The sequence below is a fragment of the Thamnophis elegans genome, chromosome 5 (assembly GCF_009769535.1).
Source record: "Thamnophis elegans isolate rThaEle1 chromosome 5, rThaEle1.pri, whole genome shotgun sequence".
NCBI lineage: Eukaryota > Metazoa > Chordata > Lepidosauria > Squamata > Colubridae > Thamnophis > Thamnophis elegans.
Genome location: NC_045545.1, coordinates 96,755,411 through 96,765,415, shown reverse-complemented (window position 1 = coordinate 96,765,415; position 10,005 = coordinate 96,755,411).

Sequence of the window (10,005 nt, the reverse complement as noted above, 5' to 3'; positions counted from 1 at the left end):
AAAAATTTTGAAACCTGCCACTGACATACACACACACACACACACACACACACACACACACACACACAGAGAGAGAGAGAGAGACTCACACAGAGAGAGAAAGAGAAAGAAAGGAAGAAATAAATAAATAAAAAAGAAAGAAAGAAAAAGTGAGAGAGATGAAAGAAAAAAAGGAAAAAGGGATGGAGAGACAAAAGGAAGGAAAGAAAGAGAGAGAGAGAGAAAGGAAGAAAGAAAGAGAGAGAGAGACAAAAGGAAGGAAAGAGAGAGAGAAAGGAAGAAAGAAAGAAAGAAAGAAGGAAGGAAGGAAGGAAGGAAGGAAGGAAGGAAGGAAGAAAGAAAAAAGAAAAAAGAAAAAAGAAAAAAGAAAGAAAAAGTGAGTGAGAGATGAAAGGAAAAAGGAAAAAGGGACAGAGAGACAAAAGGAAGGAGAGAGAGAGAGAGAAAGAAAGGAAGAACGAAAGAAAGAGAGACAAAAGGAAGGAAAGAGAGAGAGAAAGAAAGAAAGAAGAAAGAAAGAAAGAAAGAAAGAAAACAAACACATGGCTGGCAAGCCACTCCCACCAGGTCACATGGCTGGCAAGCCACTCCCACAAAGGAGGCCACACCCACAGAGTAGGTTGGAAAAAAATTTGAAACCCACCACTGCATTACACATTGCATGGATGTGTTTGTTTATTTGTTTGTTTGTTTGTTTCCTGCTTTTATTACTTTTACAAATCACTCACAGTCACCCAGTGATTGACCCAAAGTCATCCAGCTGCCTTTCATACCTAGCAGAGGACTAGAATTCACCAACTCTTCTTGATTGGCCCAAAGTCACTCAACCAGCTTTTGAACCTAAGGCAGGACTAGAATTCATCATCTGTTGGTGATTGGGCCAAAGTCACCCAACCAGCTTCTGTAGCAACAGAAATTCTGGGCTGAATGACAGTCATAAGTCGAGGACCATTTGCATTATTTCTCCAAAGAACCTGAGGGCAGAACAAGAAGCAATGGGTGAAAAACTAATCAAGGAGAGAAGCAACTTAGAATTAAGGAGAAATTTCCTGACAGTTAGAACAATTAATCAGTGGAAGAACTTGCCTCCAGGAATTGTGAATGCCCCAACACTGCAGGTTTTTAAGAAGAGTTTGGATAGCCATTTGTCTGAAGTGGTGTAGGATTTCCTGCCAAAGCAGGGGGTTGGACTAGAAGACCTCCAAGGTCCCTTCCAACTCTGTTATTCTAAGTGCAGAGAGAGTAAAGGTGCACAGAGGTGGGAAATAATTGACACTACTCATAATGGTGGCAGGAACAGTGGAATTTGCTGACATGACCAAATTTAGAGCTTTGATCAGGGGGAAAAAAGTCCATTTAGATAATTCCAGATATTTAATGCGGACTGAAAGCCCCTTATAATTTTTTTGTGTGTGAAACCAGAGAAAAAAGTGGAATTATGGCATATGGTTTTGATGATTAGGGGAAAAAATAGATTATAGAAAAATGAAAGTCACATTGTAACCATGGAGTAAGAGGTGAATTTGCATTTATATGTATAAGTGCTGTAAAAAAAATTGGAAGCTACCTTTTCTATTGTATTTTCCCTTTTTCTGCTTTGTCTTCCTTCCTTCCTTCCTTCCTTCCTTCCTTCCTTCCTTCCTTCCTTCCTTCCTTCCTTCCTTCCTTCTTTCCTTTCCTTTCCTTTCCTTTCCTTTACTATTTCTTTTTTCTTATTCCAATTATTAATTCTTGTTTTGTTTTTTAGTTTTTCTTCTTCAAATAGTTTTAATAAAGTGATATATTAAAACAGTGTTTCTCGACCTTGGCAACTTTAAGATACGTGGACTTCAACTCCCAGAATTCCCCAGCCTTAAAGTTGCAGGACCCTATCTGGGTTGGTCATCGGGACCAGAAGTTTTGTCTTCTGACTTATGGAGATATGGACATCTTAAAATTGCCAAGGTTCAGGGCTAAACACTGAATTAAAAGTTGATAGGATAGGGTAGCATAGCATAGGATAGCATAGCATAGGATGGGATGGCATGGCATGAGATAGGATAGGATAGGATAGGATAGGATAGGATAGGATAGGATGGCATGGCATGGCATGGCATGGCATGAGATAGGATAGGATGGATAGGATAGTATGGGATAGGATGGGATGGCTTGGGATAGGATAGGATAGGATGGCATGGCATGGCATGAGATAGGATAGATAGGATGGATAGGATAGGATGGGATAGGATGGGATGGGATGGGATGAGATGGGATGGCTTGGGATAGGATAGGATAGGATGGCATGGCATGAGATAGGATAGATAGGATGGATAGGATAGGATGGGATAGGATGGCATGGGATGGGATGGGATGGCTTGGGATAGGATAGGATATGATGGCATGGCATGAGATAGGATAGATAGGATGGATAGGATAGGATGGGATAGGATGGCATGGGATGGGATGGGATGGCTTGGGATAGGATAGGATATGATGGCATGGCATGGCATGGCATGGCATGGCATGGCATGGCATGGCATGGCATGAGATAGGATAGGATAGGAAGCCAGAGGTCCTATAGCATTTCAGATAAGTGACTGTCCACTTTCTCCTTAAAGAGCTCCAGTGATGAGCCTGATCAAGGTCGATAATTGTGAACTCTCTTGAAAGACTTTGCTGGAGAAGAATTGACTGTAAATTAAATAAAAGGGGTTTATTGGGATGAGGACTCAGCTTTGTGCTGCTGGGGAAGCCCAGGTTCAAGGTTCAAGGTTCATTTTATTTATATGCCGCCCTATTCCCAGCGGGACTCAGGGTGGCGCACAAACCCAAGGAGGGGAAGGGAAACACAAAAACTACAACAAAAAATACAGGGCATTTAAAAACAACCAACAGCCGCACAATTCGAGAGGGGAAGGGAACTCATCGACCCCAGGCCTGCTGACACAGCCAGGTTTTAATGGCTTTCCGGAAGGCCTGGAGAGAGGTGAGGGTCCGAATCTCTGCGGGGAGCTTGTTCCAAAGGGCCGGAGCCACCACAGAGAAGGCCCTCCCCCAGGTAGTGGCCAGATGACATTGGCTAGTAGACGGAACCCGGAGGAGGCCTAATCTGTGTGATCTAACGGGTCTTTGGGAGGTAATTGGCAGCAGGCGGTCTCTCAAGTACCCAGGTCCAATACCATGAAGGGCTTTATAAGGTCAGAACACCTTTGGCTGGAATGGAATAATGGCTAGAAGACCTCCGAGATCCCTTCCAGCCCTACAACTCTATGGTTGGACTAAAGCCAGGCCAAGCTTTCTACCTACCTGATGCTAAAACCGGACCCTCCGTATTCAGTTTGGGATTGAGCGTGCCGTGTATCAGCAGCTGCTTGGCTTCATTGAAGCTTCAGGGTGCGCAGGAATCCCCCTCCCCGGAAATTAATTCAGTTTGGATTATTGTAATTCTAAAATTGATTTATAATGGATGAAGGGAGCCAAGCGTGACACACATAAAAATCGGGCAGCGCATTGACTGCACTGTTGTGATTCCCATTCTGACTTTTTCAAAATCCATTTTTTGGAGGAATGCGAGGGCAAAACTCCATCGAGGACTATTTACTGGGAGTTTTTTTTTTTTTTTACGTCCGGGCTCTCCCACCCCCCCTTCCTTTGCCTGAATAGAGCTGGAAACAGACCTGCATGCCAATAATTTCATTCAAATGATCGTCGTATAAAGTACAGAAGAGAATAAAGAGGATCGGAAAACGGGAGAGGAGGAGGAGGAGAGGAGAAGGAGAAAAAGGAGGAGGAGAGAAGGAAAAAAGGAGAAGGAGAAGAAAGAGGAAGGCAGGAGAAGGAGAAAGAGAAGAGGAGAAGGGAGAAGGGGGGAGAAGGAAAAGAGAAAGGAGGAGGAGGAGGAGGAGAAGGAGAAAAGGAGGAGAAGGGAAGAAGGGGGAAGGAAAAAGAGAAGGACGAGGAGGAGGGGGGAGAAGGAGGAGAAGAGGGAGGAAGAGGAAGGAGGAGGAGGAAGACGAAGGAAGGAAGATAGGAAGGAAGGAAGGAAGGAAGGAAGATGTAGATATAGGTGGGAGAGAGAGAGAGAGAGGGAGGGAGAGGGAGAGAGAGAGAGAGAGAGAGAGAGAGCATTGACTTCCAACTTGAAAACAGGCTGAATAGAGCTGGAAACAGACCTGCATGCCAATAATTTCATTCAAATGATTGTCGTATAAAATACAGAAGAGAATAAAGAGGATCCGAAAATGGGAGAGGAGGAGGGGAGAGGAGGAGAAGGAGAAAAAAGAGAGAAGAAAAAGAGAAGGAGGAGAAGGAGAAGCAAGAGGAGGGCAGGAGAAGGAGAAGAGGAGGAGAAGGAAGAAGGGGGAGAAGGAAAAAGAGAAGGAGGAGGAGGAGAAGGAGGAGGAGGGGAGGAGGAGGAGGAGAAGAGAAGGAGAAAAGGGAGAAGGAAAAGGAGAAGGAGGAGGGGAGGAGAAGGAGAAGGAGAAGAGGAGGAGAAGGGGAGCAGGCGGAGGAGAAAGAGGAGAAAGAGGCAGGGGGGAGGAGGAAGAGGAAGGAAGGAAGATAGGAAGGAAGGAAGATGTAGATATAGGTGGGAGAGAGAGAGAGAGGGAGGGATAGAGAGAGAGAGAGCATTGACTTCCAACTTGAAAACAGGCTGAATAGAGCTGGAAACAGACCTGCATGCCAATAATTTCATTCAAATGATCGTCATATAAAAAAAACAGAAGAGAATAAAGAGGATTGGAAAACAGGGAGGAAGAAGAAGGAGAGAGAAAGACAGGTGTAAATATTGGAGGGGAGGGAGAGACAGAGAAAGCACCAACTTCCAACTTGGAAACAAGCCTGTGATATTTATCACCTGTCTGATTCCCAAGCGGAAAGATATTTTTTTTAAAAAAAAATTGTCCACCAAGGAAAGGACAAAAGGCTCCCTAGGCTGTGAGTTGCAGAGAAAATACACCAAGCATACCAAATCACAATCCCGTGCATCGCACACTCCCCAGCTTCAGAAATATATCTCTGGATCTGTGTGTATCTTTATTTCTGCAGTCTTCATGCTTTGCAAATTCTTTTTCCCCAAGGCAGCCTCCCTCCCTCCCTCTTTCTCTCTCTTTCTCTCTCTCTCCTTTTTTCTTTTGCAAAGCCGAGCAACTTGGCAGGGTCAAAGGCTACCCCTGCGGGCACTGCCCTTTCCTTGACGGATAAGCGTGCGAGGGGAACGGCACCAGATTTAAATCTTTGGCTCGATCAGGAGGGAAATCTGAACGCCGTCGCGCCAAGGCGGGCCAAACGAGACCTAGCTGTCTCTTTGGCAGCTTCTTCTCCTGCTTAACGCATAATTGCATTCTTAGCGGCAACATATTAGATACGGTGAGATGCACACACGCCACCTATACCTGTTATCTTTCCGGGAATAGAGTCTCACGCTCTCTCTGTGGCTAATATGGCCTCGGGCGTGCAAATTTGACTCGGCTCGCAGCCAAAGCCCTAATTGAGGACTTTGGAATGATTAAGGTAGCGTCTAAATATATATATTATATATAGGCCATTCCAGGCTGGGTAGGGGCTTGTCAAATGAAGGAGTTCAGGTCAGCAGTGGGTTTCATATTTTGTTACCAGTGGTTCACCACGTGGGCGCCCGGTTCGATTTGCACAGGCATCACACTTTGTGTGCGCACATGCCCCTTCCACGGATGCGCCTGGCTTCCTGTGCATGCGCTTTGCTGACACACGCGCCTTCCACGTATGTGCCCGGCATCAAAAATGTGCCCAAATAGGACGGCATAGAGCTGGGATGTGCCACCCACCCACAATTTCCACTACCGGTTTGGGCGAACGAGTCCGAAAAGGCTGAATCCCACCTCTGGTTCAGGTCCCATAATTTTAGAATAACAGAGTTGGAAGGGACCTTGGAGGTCTTCTAGTCCAACACCCAGCTCGAGCAGGAAACCTGATAGTGATATGCTTAACAGCAGTGGCCAAAAAAGCTTGTAAAGTTTTGGTTTCAGTCAGAATAGAACTAGAAGGGACCTTGGAGGTCTTCTAGTCCAACCCCCTGCTCGAGCAAGAAATCCGATAGTGATATGCTTAACAGCTGTGGGCAAAAAAGCTTGAAAACGTTCGATTTCAGTCAGAATAGCAATAGCAATAGCAGTTAGACTTATATACCGCTTCATAGGGCTTTCAGCCCCCTCTAAGCGGTTTACAGAGTCAGCATAACGCCCCCAACAACAATCCGGGTCCTCATTTTACCCACCTCGGAAGGATGGAAGGCTGAGTCAACCCTGAGCCGGTGAGATTTGAACAGCCGAACTGCTGAACTGCAGTCAGCTGAAGTAGCCTGCAGTGCTGCATTTAACCACTGCGCCACCTCGGCACTTTTAGAGCTAGAAGGCACCTTGGAGGTCTTCTAGTCCAACACCCAGCTCAAGCAGGAAATCCGATAGTGATATACTTAACAGCTGTGGCCAAAAAAGCTTGTAAAGTTTCAATTTCAGTCAGAATAGAACTAGAAGGGACCTTGGAGGTCTTCTAGTCAAACCCCTGCTCAAACAGGAGATCCTACACCAGGGCTGTTAAACTCGCGGCCCGCAGGCTGGATGCGTCATGTGCTGGCTCCATCCCGCTCGGTTTAGGGAAGGGGGGGAGTCCCAATACGTCAGGTGACAAGGCCATGACTTTGTGAGTTTGATATTCCCGCCCTATACCATTTCAGACAAATGGCTCTCCAAAAAGCTTACGCAACAGAATGCAAAAACAAAGAGCTATTACAGCAACACCAGGTTTACAGAAAGAAAGCAAATCACTTCTCCAAGTGCCTCTCACAAACAAACCACGACTGATGAACGACGAACCACGAACGAACGAGTGAACGTTGACTCCTGCAACCAGGACGTGACACCATCAGTCCTTTCATCTCCAGAAAATGACCCTAACGAGCCCCAGCTGCATTGTTATTCCTGCATCCTGACCACCCACCTACTCTGTGGGTGTGGCCTTCTTTGTGGGAGTGGCTTGCTGGCCATGTGTTTTGTTTCTTCCTCTCTCTCTTTCTCTCTCTCTCTCTTTCTTTCCTTTTGTCTCTCTGTCCCTTTTTTCTTTTTTTCTTTCATCTCTCACTCTTTTTCTTTCTTCTGTTTTTCTTTCTTTCTTTCTTCCTTCCTTTCTTTCTCTTTCTCTCTATCTCTGTGTCAGTGTGTGTGTGTGTGTGTGTGTGTGTTTGTGTGTGTGTGTGTGGCAGTGGTTGGTTTCAAAAAAAATTTGGAACCTCTTCTGTAGGTGTGGCCTGCTTTCCGGGTCCACTGGTGGAACCTCTTCTAACCGGTTCGGTAGATTTGACGAACCGGTTCTACCGAATAGGTGCGAACTGGTAGGAACCCACCTCTGATCCTGACTCAACTCACAGCAAACTTCTGCTGAGTCACAACACTACCCCAAACTGGATCTCAACAAAGAAGAAGGTGGGGGGAGATGTTAAATGATTTGCCCCAGGCATCAAATATTCTAGGTACACCACTGGAATAGCTCCAGTTGTGAATCTATCCATCCTACCAGCTAAAGAGTTCATCTTTTGACTCACCCATGCTGGGACAGGTTGGTGGTAACTAGGACGGTCTTCACTTCCTCCACACCGCCAGCATCCACCACATTATCCGGAGTCTACTCCTTGCTGGTCATTTGCATCCTTTTAGAGGGTCGTTGAGGCCACTTGGAGATTTATCTGCGTCCTCAGGGTCACCTGAGTGGTGCAAAAGGGCTCAGAGCAGTGGTGGGATTCAAATAATTTACCAACCAGTTCTCTGCCCTAATGACCAGCTGGGTAGGCGGGGCTCGGTGGTCATGTGATCACGTGGGCGTGGCCAAGTCAATGTCACTCAGGTCGATGGGCACTTCGCCTTAGTTGTTACAATGGTAATAAGGGTCAACCAGAGAGGCAGTTTCTGTAAGCAGAGCAATAAAGATGAGGCTAGAAACTACACCAGAATGTTTCCTTCCTGCCTTCCATACAGGATTAGCCCTGGAAAGTGGGGAAAAAACAAAAGATTTCTTCCAACAACCGGTTCTCCGAACTGCTTAGAAAGTTACCAACCGGTTCTCACGAATAGGTGTGAACCGGCTGAATCTCACCACTGGTGCGGAGACTTCTTGGAACTCCTGAAAAGACCGAGTTGCGGAGTCGTGCTTCCTGCAGGATGTTTTTCTCTGCTCCGTGTCCCTTCCCTGTCGAACCGGGGCGCAGGCTGTTGGGGATGATTCTGTATTGTCTGCATACAATGGGCGACATCGAAATGGCAAAATGAAAAAAACCAGTTGCCGCCTGGAAACACTTTCCTGCAAATAACACCTTATTCTTTCCCCTGAATCAGCACCCAGCTGCAAAGTACAAGCTCAAAAGCCGTTCCATTATCAACTTTGCGGATAATACTCTCCCTCTTCTCTCTCTCTCTCTTTCTCTCTCTCTCTCTCTCTCTCTCTCCCCCTCCGCCCAGGCCCATTTTAACTTCCCTTTGCCTAATTTGATAATAGGTTTCGTGAGGACCTTGGCAAGCAACTGCCCCATCTGTGTTTGTTACTGCAGGCCCGCTGTGCGAGATTTGGCCTTGCATTCGATTTCTGCAGGTTTTCCAAGCGCCCCGTCCCTGGGAAAGGGGATTTTTCTCACGCCCGTTCTGTTGATTGGTTTGCTTCCTTTTTCCTTGAACCTTTTCGCCCTGGAGAATGGGGGAAGGGGGAGTGCAATTATCCATCCTCAAGTGAGCGTTTCATTTTTCCCCCAATTTTTATTTATTTTTTTATTCTCTTACATGCCATTGTGAGTATACATTCACATAATTGTTATTCTTCTTTACATTTGTCATTCTTATGCATTTGTTATTCCATTTGATAGGTTATAATATACAGTTTGGGTTGCTTTATTTATCATCCCTTCCGCCTGTTGTAACACCACCTCCTTTTCTCTTTCTTTTCTCCCTCCCTCCCTTCTCTACTTTCTTCCTTCCTCTTCTGCTTCCCCTTCCTTCCTCCCTTCCACGATCGCATGATGGTTGGCATGTATTTATGACGGCGGCAGCGTTCCAGGGAGATCCGCGATCACCATTTGCGAATCTTCCCACCTGTCTTCCCACGACCAAAATCAATGGGGGAGGAGCTGGATTCACTTAATGATGATGCGATTCACTTCATGACTGCAGTGATTCGCTTAACAACCACTGTAAAAAAGGTCGCAAAATTGGCTGCGTTTCACTTAACAACCATCTTGCTTAGCGATGTTGTGGCCCACCAGCGGAGCCGGCAACAGATTCGGACAGTGAGGAGGTTGGGGAGGAAGATGGGCCAGTCCTGGAGTCTGGGGAAGGCTCAGAGGAGGGCTCTGTGTCGGAGGCAGAGAGGGGGCCAGGGCCGTCTGACAGTCATCACCTGCCTTCGGAGTCAGAATCAGTGAGGCAGAAGAACAGCTGGAGCCTGTCCCCAGTGTGCGCATGTGCAGAGCTGCCAGATGAGGGAAGAGCTAAAGAACAGGAGTCGACTTGGGAGTAAAGCCACAGGTGGACGGTGAATGGCCCCTCCCATAGGAAATAAAAGAGGAGCGAAAGGGGAGTGGAGTTTGCAGGAAACAATCCGTTCGTTCTGTCATTAGATTCGTTTCAAGAGTGTGAAGATCTGTCCGTGAATCTCAGAGACTCTGTGCCCAGTCTTTCCTTGCACAGCACCTCATTTGGAAACTATTGACATGGCAGCTTTCCAAGCTAGATAAGGTCTGTGGTCATAAATACTCCTTTGAAAGACTGTTTGCCAGGCCTTGGCTGAAGGTGAATGAGAGGAATGCCCATTCGTTTAATAAAAAGGGTTTTGTCGGGACTAGGAATCTGCTTTGTGCTTCTGGGGGAAGCCAGAACAAGCGATGGAAATTCTGCTCCCCATTCTGGTCCGAAGTTGAGGCCTACTATGCTTATCACGTCCACTCTTTCAAAAATAAAATACTATAGAAATTGCTGATTTAAGTGAAAGCAATCTCGCTGAGCCTCT